General features: G+C 41.4%; 1 protein-coding gene across 2 annotated transcripts in view; it reads right to left on the reverse strand.

Moving 5' to 3' along the window:
- FAM110B (family with sequence similarity 110 member B) overlaps nucleotides 1-17,142 on the reverse strand; it is a 323,890-nt gene that overhangs the window by 169,979 nt on the left and 136,769 nt on the right. Inside the window, exon 1 of one of the 2 annotated variants that reach the window (XM_075826217.1) lies at nucleotides 702-807. The exons of the other annotated variant lie outside the window; for it this stretch is intronic. The gene's annotated coding sequence lies outside the window, so the exon portion shown is untranslated. Of the gene's footprint in view, nucleotides 1-701; nucleotides 808-17,142 lie in introns of those variants that run through there. 2 annotated transcript variants of the gene reach the window in all.

Raw genomic sequence — 17,142 nt, forward strand, 5'->3', positions numbered from 1 at the left:
GGCTTGCAATCTCAAAGGTGTTCAGTGGGGTTTAGGTTAAAGCTCTGTGCGGGCTAGTCAAGTTCTTCCACACCAAACTCACCCAACCATGTCTTTATGGACCTTGCAAGAAACAAGAAATTTAATGAACTGACTTGTTGCATTGGTGACATCCTATTACAGGACCACACTGGAATTCAGTGATCTCTTTAGAACGACCCATTCTTTCACAAATGTTTGTAAAGGCGACTGCATGGCTAGTGCTGGATTTTATACACCTGTGGCATTGGGACTGAATGAATCACCTGTTTCAAGCTGTTACATTGCAGCAAGTTCCAGAAACAAGGAAAAAGCACCGTTGCTGAGAAGTGTAGGACATCCACCCCTGTCTACACAGCTCCGTGTATGCCTTATTGTCCAAGCACATTAGCTCAAATGTGAAATTTTATAAAAGATGTAGATAAACCCAAATGCAGACATTGCTATTGTACGGCTTAGACCAAAATCGGAGTAATTGCATTATTGTTCAACTTGACTAAATAAAACAGTATTTCGTTTTTAATGATTTCATGACCTAGAAACAGTGGGGACACATTTGGTCTTGTTAGAATGCCCAATATCATCTCCAACATATCTAAATCATGTATGTTTTGTGCATATCCTAAGGGCAACAAGAAGTAACCTTTAATTCTCTTCCTCTTCTGTATTTTTCCTATGCTTACCATTATTTTCTCTCCTAAACCTGACCACCACACAAAGTTTGATCCAGTTCTCGAAAAGAGAGTGACAATATCATTGTTGAATTTGACGTGTGGCAACTTTGGAAAAAATCCTGTCATTCCTCATCGGCAGCAAAATCACTTCTGGCATATTTGCGGTCTGTGGCTGTGGACAGATTAAGGCAAAGTACAGGCGATTACTTGTCAGGAGATTGCCTGCTTCCCCATGCTCCATAGAGATTCTGCTAGCAAATAACTATAATGTTGCAATGTGATTGAACCACTTTGGTGAATTCATGAACAGAAAGATACCACAGATGAACCTGCTCTTAGGCCTCATTTACACGAGCGTAATATACGCGCGTGCGACGCGCGTGCTTTTCACGCGTGTCGTACGCACCTATATTACTCTATGGGGCAGTTTAGACGATGCGTGAATTTTGCGCAGCGTGAGTGCGTTGCGTAAAACTCACGACATGTTCTATAATCGTGCGTTTTTCACGCAACACGCACCCATTGAAGTCAATGGGTGCGTGAAAACAACGCATGCCACACGGACGCTACTGCGTTGCATGCGCGAAAATCACGCAAGAGCTGTCAAAAGGATGAATGTAAACAGAAAAGCACCACGTGCTTTTCTGTTTACAAACATCCAAACGGAGTGTCAAATTAGAGATGAGCGCACCGAACTTCACCGGGTTCGGCCGAACTCGTTTTGACCGAACCCGGCAAAAAATGTTCGGGTACGCGACGTCAGGAGACAGTCACTGCCCACGGTGCTGAAAGACTTAAACTGTTTCAGCACCATGGCCAGTGACTTTCGATCGCCATATACATATACGTGTAAAAAAAAACAGAAGTTCGGACTTACCGATAAGTCCCGGCTCCTTCCTCCAGTCCGACCTCCCGGGATGACAATTCAGGCCAAGTGACAGCTGCAGCCAATCACAGGCCAAGCACAGGCTGCAGCCAATCACAGGCTGCAGCGGTCTCATGGACTGCCGCGTCATCCTGGGAGGTGGGGCCGGATGACAAGAGAGGGACGCGTCACCAAGGCAACGGCCGGGAGACCGGACTGGAGGAAGCAGGCAGTTCATGGTAAGTTTGAACGTCTTTTTTTATTCACAGGTTGGTGTATATTGTGATCGGCATTCACTGTCGAGGATGCTGAAAGAGTTACTACCGATCAGTTAGCTCTTTCAGCACCTTGGACAGTGACGGGCGTCGACTAGCCTCATCTCTATGATGGCGGCTGCGCGAAAATCACGCAGCCGCGCATCATACACGGATGACACACGGAGCTGTCAAATGCCTTTTGCGCGCGCAAAACGCAGCGTTTTTTGCGCGCGCAAAACGCACACGCTCGTGTAAATCAGGCCTTAAGGTGATCGGAAATCTTGGTGATCGGATATCTCGGGGATCGGTGATCGGATATAGAAAGGATTCTCCCTCTCATTTTGGTTATCAGTAACTGGATTGTTCGAAAATGATGGTTGCTAGAGAGATACCTAAGAAATAATATAGACCCAAGTATCTCTCAGAGGGGTATTAATACCTGCAAACCTGGCACATTTGGGTGATCAAGACTTATTCAGTGGTGGCCTTATCCAGCATTTGTTGATGTCAGTGTTGTTTGAGTTATCTGGGTTTAAAATTCATTGCAAGGCACGAGAACCCACCTGATGGACAGTTGCCTTCATCTATGTCTTGTTTAATATAAATTATGTTTTGTAATATAGGCTATTGTCTCCATTGTTATAATGACGGGGAGTACATAGGGAACAACAATCATGGACAGCTACTGTTTCTATGTGTTCTTAGCTATGATAAACATCTTACTTGTTATGCCAGAACACTATAAAACACTGCCCACCATTCCTGCCACCAGTGCCAATTATACTGGAGTGTGTTGTGGTCTCCTCTGGGTCTTGCCTGTTGTGTATTATATGTGGAACTGTGTGCAGGAACGTCTGCAGAATACCACATAACCCTAGAAATAGTCAGTAGTTCATGGGTGATGTAGCATATGAAGGAAGTTAATCTCTCCTCTGGTATCAGACTCCTCTTTACCATTCTACTTTTATCAATATAGTATGGGCTGAAAGGAGGAGACCTATAAAAAAACAGTTGAGTGAAGATTTTTTAAATTACTTAGCACATTTAATCTAGAATTCTATATTGCTTTAGTACATTCATATTAATGACATTACTGGAATAGCTTTTTGAATATTAGGTAAATGCTTTATGTGTAATCATAAAAACCATTGCAAGAGGGCCTTAATTATTTTTACCCCACCCAGTTTAACTACTACAGCGTCACAGTGTCACAGTGCATGTAAACATTTGCAAACAGTAATAACACTACCAGTCTGCTTTATAAAAGACAGTGAAAAAAATCCTCAGTTTATATGAATACCTATAGCAGACTATATTGCTAGACACATTATTGGCATGGACTTTTACATTGGGTGGTGGTGAAGGTGCTGTACCTGCTGTGAATTGTTAGGGAGTTTTCCTCTTATGACTATACTAGGACACTAAAGAACAATCAAGGACTTTAATGTAAAGAAGGACACCTTTACATATTCATTGTTACACCTGTCCTATAACAGAAATGACTCAGTTGTGTTCATGCACAAATCTGTACAAGTGTACAATTATTTTAGGGATGATTTGCTGAACGGAAAGTGAGAGTTTTATATTTGGCATTCCTGGTCTTGACATCAGGTCAGTTATCAACTGTTTTTAAAACCATTACAATGCCATTCATTCCGGAAGATCTGCTTAGACTGAGTTGGCAAAGCTGAGACAGCAGCAGCTGCTGGAACACAAGCCCTAAGCTAAAGACTAAATCTCATGCAAAGATACAGGCACATTCCAAGACACAGAAAATTCCGGAGAATGCAACCTTGTGATATGTCAGGGATGATGGGTTAGCAGGTGGAATGCCAAGTTTAAGCAAGGAAAAAGACAGATGGACCAAAAGGGGCATAGAAAAATATCCTGTGGTTAACGAAAGCAGACAGTCAGCCCTGTCATCACATAACATGGCTTTTCCCACAAAATGTATCCATGCTATAAAAATCCCACTACAATCAATAGATGTTCAGAAATATAAAACAGTGATGACAGAAAAAAAATAAAGTGCTGCAATTCGTTTTCCTCCCACCCCCCCCCCCCCTATTTACATACAGTAGTATTCTATTATTGTCATTATTAGTAGTAGTGGTAGTAGTGGTGGTGGTGGTGATAGTAAGGCTGGGTTCACACGTGGCGGAATTTCACTTAAATTCCGCTGCGGACACTCCGCAGCGTTAATCCGCAGCGGAGCCGTTTCTCCATTGACTTCCACTTTAATTTAGCAGTGTTCGTTTAGACGATGCGTAAAATTCCGCGGCGGAGCATAGGCTGCGGAGCGGAATTTGGTGTCCGCAGCATGCTCTGTCTGTTGCGGAGCAGTGGCGGACTGGTTGCGGACTCATGGCGGAATTTCTCCATTGACTTCAATGGAGATTCTAATTTCCGCAATGAAGTCCGCAGCTGTCATGCACATGTTATGTGTGCTGCGGATGCGTTTTGCTTTTTTAACTTGACATTTCTTCATTCTGGCTGGACCTATGTATTTCTAGGTCTACAGCCAGACTGAGGAAGTCAATGGGGCTCCCGTAATGACGGGAGCGTTGCTAGGAGACGTCAGTAAATAGTCACTGTCCAGGGTGCTGAAAGAGTTAAGCGATCGGCAGTAACTGTTTCTGCACCCGGGACAGTGACTACCGATCCCAATATACAGCTACCTGTAAAAAAAATTGAAGTTCATACTTACCGAGAACTCCCTGCTTCTGTCTCCAGTCCGGCCTCCCAGGATGACGTTTCAGTCTAAGTGACGGCTGCAGCCAATCACAGGCCAATAACAGGCTGCAGCGGTCACATGGACTGCCGCGTCATCCTGGGAGGTCGGGCTGGATGCCGAAGGAGGGACGCGTCACCAAGACAACGGTCGGTAAGTATGAATTTCTTTGACTTTCACAAGGGAAAGTGCTGTCCCTTCTCTCTATCCTGCACTGATAGGGAGAAGGGGAGTACTTTTACCGCAGTCCGCAGCAGCTAGTCCGCATCAATTTACTGCACATTTTGGGCAGATCCGCAGCAGAATCTGCAACGCAGATTCTGTGCGGCATTGATGCGGACAGTTGCGGAGGAAATCCGCCACGTGTGGCCATGCCCTAATAGTAGTCCTTTATTTTGGATAGTATTTCCTTTGTGAAGGTCACTGTAATTTCATAAAACGGTTGGGGACCGGATGCTGAGAAAATTGTTAAAGAAAATAATCTCGCTACTGAGCGCTGTTCCCCTTTAGCTCCCATTGGCATTTGTTGGCTCTCCTCTATGTGGGGTCTAAAGTCCATACACAGCTTTCCAAGGACAGAAGACAAATCCAGCATCCTTTGTTCTAGCTATCAGTGGGGTTCTTGGCTACCAGACCAAGGGTAAACAAAGGATTTTTAAAGGGAGGTTTCAAAATTTGTAATTACTTATGGCAAGGAGGGCACAATCCTCTCCCATTATACTCACTTTGCATACTTTATGCATGTATAACATCATGCATTTTACATGGTGTGGTTTAGAGGTTAGTCATTTTATTCTTGGTAATATACTTAGTGGTCTAGAGTAGTTTAAGGGTTAATTCTTAATTTGTCTGGTGTTCTCCGATGGTGATATAGTCAATGCTGATATCCATGGTGCTTTAGGGTGGTTAGGCAATAATACTTAATATCCCTGGAGGTCTAGAGTGAATTAGAGGTTAACACTTAATATTCCTTGTGGTTATGTTTTTTGGTGCTTTTTTTGATTCGGAAACCGCGCCAAAAACGACCAAAATAATTTCCCATTGATTTCAATGGGAGGTGGAGGCGTTTTTTTTTCCTGTGAGCGGAAAAAACGCTAGCGGGAATAAAAAGTGACATGCTATTTCTTCCCGCGGTTCCATCTCTGACCTCCCATTGAAATCAATGGGAGACAGAGAAAGCGTTTTTCGCTGCGTTTTATGCCCACAACGCTCATAGGCCGCACGCGAAAAAAATGCGGAAAAAATTTTGAGGCAGATTTTTCTGCCTGCAAAAAACTCAGTGTGAACATACCCTTAGGGTGCTTAATAATATTATCTGTGTTTTAGGTTAGGGATAAAGTGTACAAATAATTTTTATTATATGAAATCAAATTAGGTCAAAAATTCTGTGCTGTAATGAGCTGCCCCTAGTGGTGGTTAGAAGAGAAAAAGCCCCACCCAGTGCGCGCCTGTGGGCCCTCAACAATGAGAACTGTTGACACGTCACTATGACATGACAGAACTTTTATGAAATGATAGTGAGCCTTCAATTTTACTTAAATCTTTAAATGAACACTAACTTTTAAAACAACTTATGCTAATCTAATAGTGTGCATCTTCACAGCCTGCCTATAGAAGTCTATGGAGAGGGGAGGGAGAAGCAAGAGAACAGAGGAGAACCAGGCTGCTGGTAATATTTATATGTCACCCCAGTGCTGGATTCTCAGCTACATTGCTAATCTCATCCATGCTGCTACAGCTTCTATATATATATATATATATATATATATATATATATATATATATATATATATATGTGTGTGACAGAGGAAGGAGAGCAGGATTATCCTCTTCTATTTGTACAGTGAATAAAAGATATGATAGCAGTTAGGCTTCGCCCACGAGATCTGAGAAAACTGATAATTAGAAATAGAGCAGAGGGAAAAACTGTTAAAAAAAAATGCAGAATGCAAGTCATATAATGGCCAGAAATAGTGTTATTCTTCATGTACACACGTATGACAACTTATTCTGAAAAGTCACCTGAAAGGTTAGGCACGCTTTAAGATGTTTGAAATTCACAATCGTGCCTCACCTTTCTCTCTTACACAGCTGCTGTCAGTCTATGTACAGGGGGGGGGGGGGGGGGCAGGAGGAGGTAGTGGGGAGTGCTCCCCTTACAGTGGACTCATAACTATGAATTTGCAGTATTTTGCTTTAGGTTCTATTAACCAAACCACTCAATGTTGTTTTGGCCATTTAACACAATAGTACACTGGACCTGCCACTTTAATTTGCTGCGCTTTAAAACGGCAGCATATTATTATGACAGATCCACTTTATTCATTGAAGTTTCTCAATACTTTCATGACATGTTTTATGCCTTAGACCATTTTGGGGCTTCCTTTTAAAATGTTTTACCTTCCCAACATCCTCTTGTAGCGGAGGTCTTACTTCACAGATATGCTATAACGGTTGGACGAAAGATATTTCAGCTAATAAATAAGAATCATGACTCCTTCATTAAAGTTAATGTTTTGCTTTGCCAAACTTATGTGTCTATTCTTTGGAGGGCGGGGGGGGGGGGGGGGGGGGGGGTAGTGAATGGTTGCTAGATATTTCTTGCAACTTAGTGATCATCTGGAGGTAAACGATAGACCCAGACAGACGTATTAAACCTATTCAAACTATTGCTCCTCTGATATCAGGCTTTGGAGGTATGCCAGGCATCCCAATATACATTATATTAGTGGCAGATCAGAGATGAAGATCAAGTGTCTATGGACAGCCGAAAGCTGGGCATACACTTAAGATAACTTATTCCTCCTGAGACCCGATTCCAGCATAAACATGTACACTTGGCTCGGGTGAGTGTGCATGTTTATTTCAATGAAGAAAGAAGAATAGGCGCCTGCCAGACACTTTTGGCAGCTGCTTATCTCTTCTGGGAACAAAGGATCAGGGATGTTGGATTTCATCTACTGTTGAGGGAGCGTCGGGAGCACCCATATATATTAGATAGGTGATCCTGCCTCAATCAGCTGGTTCGGTCAACATTTATCTAAAGGAAGTAGAGACCTCTCTGCAGAATTGAAAAAATTCACTCCCTTTTCATAGTCTCATAGCATCTACTGTATAAATGACAGGATGCTTCTGAACATTGTGAACAAGTGCAAGCACACAGAAGCTGCAGTTCAGATCACGTCAAATCCACACATTACAGGAGGCACAAAGCCAAAACCGCCTGCCCTAAAAAAAAAACGCAGCCGCATTTGATGCATTAATATGTCCTTTGTCTGAGAAACACGTGAACTGTGATGGATTTGTTTTCCTGTAGTGTCTGAACCGGCAATATACTTTCCATCTTCAGTCTTTTCAAAGCTTTCATAAGAGCAACATTTATTGAACCAGCTAAAGGTAATGTTGTAAATTAGTCTCTTCAGAATCCCTTAGGACCTGCTGATGTCATACCCATATTGATACTGATGAGGTCATAATGCTTCATGAGCCTCTACTGTGTAAAGAATCTGGTTTACATTGAACATTGTGCTGTTAATGTCTGTGGTTTTTATCTAGCACTGATGGCTGCTGATGACTCCATATATATCAACATCTGCCCCAGGTATTAAAGATTTAGGTATAGAAGTCCTAATCTACATTGCTATCACTGCATTACGATGGATATGAAGGTCTGAAAAATGTAGTTTTTTTGACATTGCTGAATTTTTTGCATCCTCTGGATCTTTTCAAGTGAGTGCTGTAGGCATCCAAAACCACATCGAGTCTACATTCCTGTCGTTATTCATTGCATTATGCAATTGTACTCTTAAAGCTGACCTAAACTTTCAGATGACTTGTCATGTGTTTACATGCAGTATAGAACTATATCTGGCCATTATATAACGTGTACGGTATATGGCAATTTTTTTTTTAGCAGTTTTCCCCTCTGCAGGCTCTTTCTCTAATTCTCAATTTTCTCTGAGCTAGTGGGTGAAAGATCACAGCTATCATGTCTTCTATGTACTGAACATATAGAAGAGGAGTAACCTGCTCTCCTAACTCAATCTATCACACATGTAAGAGCTGCAGAAGCATGGAAGAGATTATACAGCAGTACTGATCAGTGTATCTGAGAATCCAGCACTGGGGTGAGATAAAACACATACTATGACGCTGCAGCAGAGTCTGTGTCACTCTACCTTTCATTGTGCTTCTCCCTCCTCCCTTCACCCATCTCCATAGACTTCTATGGGCAGCTGTAACCTGATAATTCATTGAGCAGATGTCTTTTTTGTCTAAGGAAAGATGGAGAAAGCAGCAAATTTAGATTAAATGGACAATTGGGAGGGGGAGGAGCCTAATAAGTGGAGTATTTTTCTAATAAGATATATTACAAATTTTCTTATCACTTATACTATTGATTTATGTAAAGTTTGTTCAAAGTGCAATGCCTATTTAAAAAGGATGCATAGTTATTTCTTTGAGGTCTTGCAGAGCTATGTCACACAACCCCTTTAAAGCGTACCTCTGGTTATAAATAACTCTGCATAAATCAATAGTACAAGCGAATGTAAGAGAACAAGTGCCTCTTTCTCCAGTCTATGGATAGGAGAGGGAGGAGCAGGAGGATGGACCGGGAGCAGAGAGAAAGCGAGAAAGACATAGATGTGCTGCAGTTTTTTGTAAGAGTAATATCTAACCCAGTGCTGGATTTACAGCTATACTGCTCATTACTGCTGTTTAATGGATCTTCTCTATATGCTGTGTATAGGAGACTGTTAGCAAGTCTCATGCTTCTGCTTCCTGCTCTGCCTCCACTTTCCATTAACTTTTATTGGCAGCTGTAACCTGATCTCTCAGGAGCTTAGATACCGTATTGTAGCGCCGACGGCCTGCGGGTCTCACTCACCCTAGCACCCGCCAGCTTACTTGGCCTCATCCCCGGTGTCTCTCTGCACAGGGATGCCAGGGCCCTCTGCTCTCTCCTCCTCCCCCGGCCTATGCCCGCAGGGTGCGTGCGCTTGTCTGATTTCTTAAAGGTCAAGCACGCGCACCAGGAATATTGCCCCCAGTCTGCCCCAGCACACCCTGGACTATTTAAGGAACTCTGCCCACTTCCTCGTGGGCAATGTTAGTTCTAACCCAGACTTAGTCTGCGAAGGTTCCATATCCAGTTCCCTGAAATCCGTGTCTGTGACTATCCAGTATCCGTGTACAGTTCAGTATCTGTGTCCAGTGTCCATGACGAGTCCAGTGTCCGAGTCCATTGTCCGTGACATGTTTCAGTGTTCGTGACGAGTTCAGTATCCGTGTTCAGTGTCTTTGATGAGTCCAGTGTCCATGACGAGTCCAGTGTCCGTGTCCAGTTCTGCTTCCGATATTCCAGCATAAGCCAGCTTCCGCTAATTCAACACAAGACTGCTTCAGGCTATCCAGCATAAGCCTACCTCCAGTAATCCGGCACCAGCCTGCCATCAAGGTACATACCATTGACCAGTGATTGTCCTATACTATCTGGCTAGCACCTACTCCATTACGACAAAGTAGCCCAGTGGGTCCATTTTCCAAGTGGACGTAACACGTAACATATACTCTCTGCCTCACTGAATACGGCTTCTTTGAATGAATTCAAAATGAGTGAACAATTAAGAAACTGGGGAGTGGGTAGAGGAAAACAGCATGATAAATTGAGAAAAGGGCATTTTTCTCTAATAAAATGTATTCTAAAGTTTCTTATCTTTGATTGTACTGTTTATTTATGGAAAGATGTTTAACCCCTTCCCGCAAAATGACGGGTCTGGTTCGTCGGAATTGCAAGTAATTTAGCGCAATCCGACGTACCAGACCCGTCATGTAGATGAGGCGGGCACAGGAGCTGTGCTCGCTTTATCTTCAGCGGGTGTCAGCTGTAATATACAGCTGACATCCCGCTGCAACGGCGGCAATTGCAGTTACAGCCGAGTGCCACCATTTAACCCCTTCAATGCAGCGGTCAATGCCGTCCGCCAGATTGAAGTGGTTGACAGAGGGAGGGGGCTCCCTCTACGACACCGCCGCCCCGCAAGCGAGCGCCAGTGCCGATGGTTGCTGTAGCAACGAGGAAGCCTAGCAATGGCTTCCTGGTCGGCCACCTACGGAAGCCTATTAGGTCCTGCCCAAGGCAGGACCTAATAGGCTAACTGTCAGATGAAGAATGACTGTTACAATACACTGCACTACATAAGTAGTACAGTGTATTGTACTGGGGATCAGAAGATCAGATCTTCATGTCCCCAAGTAAGTGTAAAAAAAAAAAATTTTAAGAAAAATAAATAAAAGTTTTAAGTCATAAAAACAATAATCGCCCTGTTTCCCTGATCAAGTACTTTATAAATAGAAAAAAATAAAAAACTATACATAACAGATATCGCCGAATTCGGAAGGGCCTGAACTATAAAAATATCACATTATTTTTACCGCACGGTAGACACTGTAAAAATTTTTTAGAACAAACAATGACATAATTTACTTTTTTGGTCACCTTGTCTCGGAATGTTTTTTTTATAAAAAGTGATCAAAAAGTCACAAGTACCCCAAAATGGTACCCACAAAAACTACAGTTCGTCCTGCAAAAAAAAGCCCTCCCACAGCGATATCAACTGAACAATAAAAAAGTTATGACTGTCAGAAAATGGCGACACTAAAACATGATTTTTTTTTTTAAATAATATTTTTTATTGTGGGAAAGTAGTAAATCGTAAAAAATCAATATAAATTTGGTGTCGCTGTAATCGTATTGACCCCCAGAATAAAGTTTACATGTTCACAGAAAAAGGCCATACTTGCAAATGGACACAGCCAAGTCAGGAACGCTGATGAAGGAGTGAGCAGGTGCTTTAAATAATAATAGCCACTCCCACTGGTCTTGAGGGGAGTGGTGTTTGTGGTGCATGGGATGTGTAGTAAGAAATAATAAATGAATAGTGTGTGTGCAAGTGTAATACTAGAAGTGAAATATATAGTAATGAGTAGAGATGAGCGAACTTATCAAAAGTTCGGTTCGGCTAGTTCGCCGAATTTCACAAAAAAGTTCGGTTAAAGAGTTAATGGGCTGCACTAACTCTTTCAGCAACCTTCACAGTACATGCTCGGCGCGCGGAAAATACAATTTAAATGTAATAAAAAAATAAAAATTATACGTTCGTACTTACTTTCCTCCTGTCCGGCCTCCAGCGATGACGTTTCATCCCTTTCGCCGCTGCAGCCAATCACAGGCTGTAGTGGCGGTCACGCACGTCAGGATGACGCTTCATCCCACGTGACCGCCTCTGCAGCCAATCACAGGCTGCAGCGGCGACATGGATGAAACGTCATCGCTGGAGGCCGGACAGGAGGAAAGTAAGTATGAACGTATTATTATTTTTTTTGGGCATGTATGTATGTTGGCATGTATTTATGTATGTATGTTTGTATGTATGTATGTATGTATGTTGGCATGTATGTATGTTGTCATGTATGTATGTATGTATATCTGTGCATGTATGTTGGCATGTATGTATATATGTGCATGTTTGTATGTATATTTGCATGTATATATTTGCATGTATGTATGTATGTTTGCATGTATATATTTGCATGTATGTATGTATGTTTGCATGTGTGTATGTTTGCATGTATGTATTTTTGCATGTATGTTGTCATGTATGTATGTATGTATGTTGTCATGTATGTATGTATGTATGTATGTATGTATGTGCATGTGTGTATGTATATTTGTATGTATGTATGTTTGCATGAATGTATGTATGTTTGCATGTATGTGTGTTTGCATGAATGTATGTTTGCATGTATGTATGTATGCATGTTTGTATGTATATTTGCATGTGTGTATATATATATATGTATGTATGTTGTCATGTATGTATGTATGTATGTATGTATGTTGTCATGTATGTATATATGTGCATGTATGTTGGCATGTATGTATATATGTGCATGTGTGTGTGTGTATGTATGTATATTTGCATGTATATATTTGCATGTATGTATGTTGTCATGTATGTATGTATGTATATATGTGCATGTATGTTTGCATGTATGTTGGCATGTATGTATACATGTGCATGTTTGTATGTATATTTGCATGTATATATGTTTGCATGTGTGTATGTATGTTTGCATGTATGTATGTTTGCATGTATGTATGTTGTCATGTATGTTTGTATGTATGTTGTCATGTATGTATGTATTATTACTGCCCCCTATATTTCACTTATAGTATTACACTTGCACACACACTATTCATTTATTATTTCTTACTACACATCCCATGCACCACACACCACTCCCCTCAAGACTAGTGGGAGTGGCTATTATTATTTAAAGCACCTGCTCGCCCTTTCATCAGCATTTCTGGCCTGGCTGTGTCCATTTGCAAGTATGGCCTTTGTCGGTGGTTTTGTATATGTCCCTGTGTTTTTATCGGTTCTGTTTGTGCATCAGGAACGTTCTGTTCCAGTTTAGGAGTTAGGGACTCGCAAGTCTGGGGATCCTTGTCGTGGATTGCGAGCTTGCGTCCTTTTGGCCAAAATGATTACCAATACCCCAGGTATTTTTCATTATTATGTATATTCGCTTCTCTTGGACACAGCCGGGTCTTTGATGCTGGGAGAGCATGGTGTGTTGTTGTTTGGCATAGCAAGCAGGGTAGCCCGCTCTATGAATTATCAAGGCGTCACAAATAGGCTTCTACCTGGCTATACACGTTGTGCCTCATGACGTACACACTATCCCTCCATGTTTCACTCACTTGCACCCCATTATCCATTTATTTCTATTGAGGCACTTCATTTATTACTGCCCCCTATATTTCACTTATAGTATTACACTTGCACACACACTATTCATTTATTATTTCTTACTACACATCCCATGCACCACACACCACTCCCCTCAAGACTAGTGGGAGTGGCTATTATTATTTAAAGCACCTGCTCGCCCTTTCATCAGCATTTCTGGCCTGGCTGTGTCCATTTGCAAGTATGGCCTTTGTCGGTGGTTTTGTATATGTCCCTGTGTTTTTATCGGTTCTGTTTGTGCATCAGGAACGTTCTGTTCCAGTTTAGGAGTTAGGGACTCGCAAGTCTGGGGATCCTTGTCGTGGATTGCGAGCTTGCGTCCTTTTGGCCAAAATGATTACCAATACCCCAGGTATTTTTCATTATTATGTATATTCGCTTCTCTTGGACACAGCCGGGTCTTTGATGCTGGGAGAGCATGGTGTGTTGTTGTTTGGCATAGCAAGCAGGGTAGCCCGCTCTATGAATTATCAAGGCGTCACAAATAGGCTTCTACCTGGCTATACACGTTGTGCCTCATGACGTACACACTATCCCTCCATGTTTCACTCACTTGCACCCCATTATCCATTTATTTCTATTGAGGCACTTCATTTATTACTGCCCCCTATATTTCACTTATAGTATTACACTTGCACACACACTATTCATTTATTATTTCTTACTACACATCCCATGCACCACACACCACTCCCCTCAAGACTAGTGGGAGTGGCTATTATTATTTAAAGCACCTGCTCGCCCTTTCATCAGCATTTCTGGCCTGGCTGTGTCCATTTGCAAGTATGGCCTTTGTCGGTGGTTTTGTATATGTCCCTGTGTTTTTATCGGTTCTGTTTGTGCATCAGGAACGTTCTGTTCCAGTTTAGGAGTTAGGGACTCGCAAGTCTGGGGATCCTTGTCGTGGATTGCGAGCTTGCGTCCTTTTGGCCAAAATGATTACCAATACCCCAGGTATTTTTCATTATTATGTATATTCGCTTCTCTTGGACACAGCCGGGTCTTTGATGCTGGGAGAGCATGGTGTGTTGTTGTTTGGCATAGCAAGCAGGGTAGCCCGCTCTATGAATTATCAAGGTGTCACAAATAGGCTTCTACCTGGCTATACACGTTGTGCCTCATGACGTACACACTATCCCTCCATGTTTCACTCACTTGCACCCCATTATCCATTTATTTCTATTGAGGCACTTCATTTATTACTGCCCCCTATATTTCACTTATAGTATTACACTTGCACACACACTATTCATTTATTATTTCTTACTACACATCCCATGCACCACACACCACTCCCCTCAAGACTAGTGGGAGTGGCTATTATTATTTAAAGCACCTGCTCGCCCTTTCATCAGCATTTCTGGCCTGGCTGTGTCCATTTGCAAGTATGGCCTTTGTCGGTGGTTTTGTATATGTCCCTGTGTTTTTATCGGTTCTATGTATGTATGTATGTTTGCATGTTTTTATTTTTGCATGTATGTTTGCATGTATGTTTATATATATGTGCATGTATGTAATTATGTTTGCATGTATTTATGTTTGCATGTATATTTGTGCATGCTTGTATATATGTATGTATGTATCTTTGCATGTTTGTTTGTATGTATGTATGTTTTCATGTGTGTGTGTATGCATGTATGTATGATAGTTTGCATGTATATATGTATGTATGGCCATGTATGATACTGTCTGCTGGCGCCCTGTATCTAAGTCAACTTCACGGCAGGCTTCTATACATGGTATAACAGTCAGTATCACACATTAAACTGAATCTAAGCCTACGACATGTTTTATTTCATTTTTTTTTTTTTTACAGGTTTGGTGTTTGGACTACGTCGGTTTCGAGGACTACTTAGATGACGTTTTTTTTTCTACAATAAAATGGTTAATGAGGGTTGTGTTGGGGGTGCTTTATTTCAATAAAATATTTTATCTATATCTTTGTCTTTTTCTTTTCAAATTTTATTACTACCACTTTAGTAATGGCCGCTGTCTGAGTGACAACATCCATTACTAAGGCGAGGCTTAGTGTTAGCCGGTGCAGAGGCTAACACTAACCACCATTATTACCCCGGTACCCACCACCACCAGGGGTGCCGGGAAGAGCCAGGTACGATCCAGTACCCGACCATCTGTTGTGATGGTCGGGCTCTGGGGCGGCCGCAGGCTGGTATTACGAGTAGAGATGAGCGAACTTATCAAAAGTTCGGTTCGGCTAGTTCGCCGAATTTCACAAAAAAGTTCGGTTCGGACCGAACTAGTTCTGACCGAACCTGTCACTTACGTGCGCCGAGCATGCTACTGTCCGGGGTGCTGATAGAGTTAATGGGCTGCACTAACTCTTTCAGCAACCTTCACAGTACATGCTCGGCGCGCGGAAAATACTATTTTAAATGTAATAAAAAAATAAAAATTATACGTTCGTACTTACTTTCCTCCTGTCCGGCCTCCAGCGATGACGTTTCATCCCTTTCGCCGCTGCAGCCAATCACAGGCTGTAGTGGCGGTCACGCACGTCAGGATGACGCTTCATCCCACGTGACCGCCTCTGCAGCCAATCACAGGCTGCAGCGGCGACATGGATGAAACGTCATCGCTGGAGGCCGGACAGGAGGAAAGTAAGTATGAACGTATTATTATTATTTTTTGGCATGTATGTATGTATGTATGTATGTATGTATGTATGTATGTTGGCATGTATGTATGTTGTCATGTATGTATGTATGTATATCTGTGCATGTATGTTGGCATGTATGTATATATGTGCATGTTTGTATGTATATTTGCATGTATATATTTGCATGTATGTTTGCATGTGTGTATGTTTGCATGTATGTTGTCATGTATGTATGTATGTATGTTGTCATGTATGTATATATGTGCATGTGTGTATGTATATTTGTATGTATGTATGTTTGTTTGCATGAATGTATGTTTGCATGTATGTATGCATGTTTGTATGTATATTTGCATGTGTGTATATATATATATATGTATGCATGTTGTCATGTATGTATGTATGTTGTCATGTATGTATATATGTGCATGTATGTTGGCATGTATGTATATATGTGCATGTGTGTATGTATGTATGTTGTCATGTATGTATGTATATATGTGCATGTATGTTGGCATGTATGTATACATGTGCATGTTTGTATGTATATTTGCATGTATATATGTTTGCATGTGTGTATGTATGTTTGCATGTATGTATGTTTGCATGTATGTATGTTGTCATGTATGTTTGTATGTATGTTGTCATGTATGTATGTATATATGTGCATGTATGTATGTTTGCATGTTTTTATTTTTGCATGTATGTTTGCATGTATGTTTATATATATGTGCATGTATGTAATTATGTTTGCATGTATTTATGTTTGCATGTATATTTGTGCATGCTTGTATATATGTATGTATGTATCTTTGCATGTTTGTTTGTATGTATGTATGTTTTCATATGTGTGTGTGTATGCATGTATGTATGATAGTTTGCATGTATATATGTGTGTATGTTTGCATGTATGTATATTTGCATGTATATATGTGTATGCTTGTATATATGTATGTATGTTTGTATATATGTATGTATGTATATTTGTATATATGTATGTATGGCCATGTATGATACTGTCTGCTGGCGCCCTGTATCTAAGTCAACTTCGCGGCAGGCTTCTATACATGGTATAACAGTCCGTATCACACATTAAACTGAATCTAAGCCTACGACATGTTTTATTTCATTTTTTTTTTTTTTACAGGTTTGGTGTTTGGACTA

Source organism: Rhinoderma darwinii, chromosome 5 (assembly GCF_050947455.1).
Source record: "Rhinoderma darwinii isolate aRhiDar2 chromosome 5, aRhiDar2.hap1, whole genome shotgun sequence".
Classification (NCBI taxonomy): domain Eukaryota; kingdom Metazoa; phylum Chordata; class Amphibia; order Anura; family Rhinodermatidae; genus Rhinoderma; species Rhinoderma darwinii.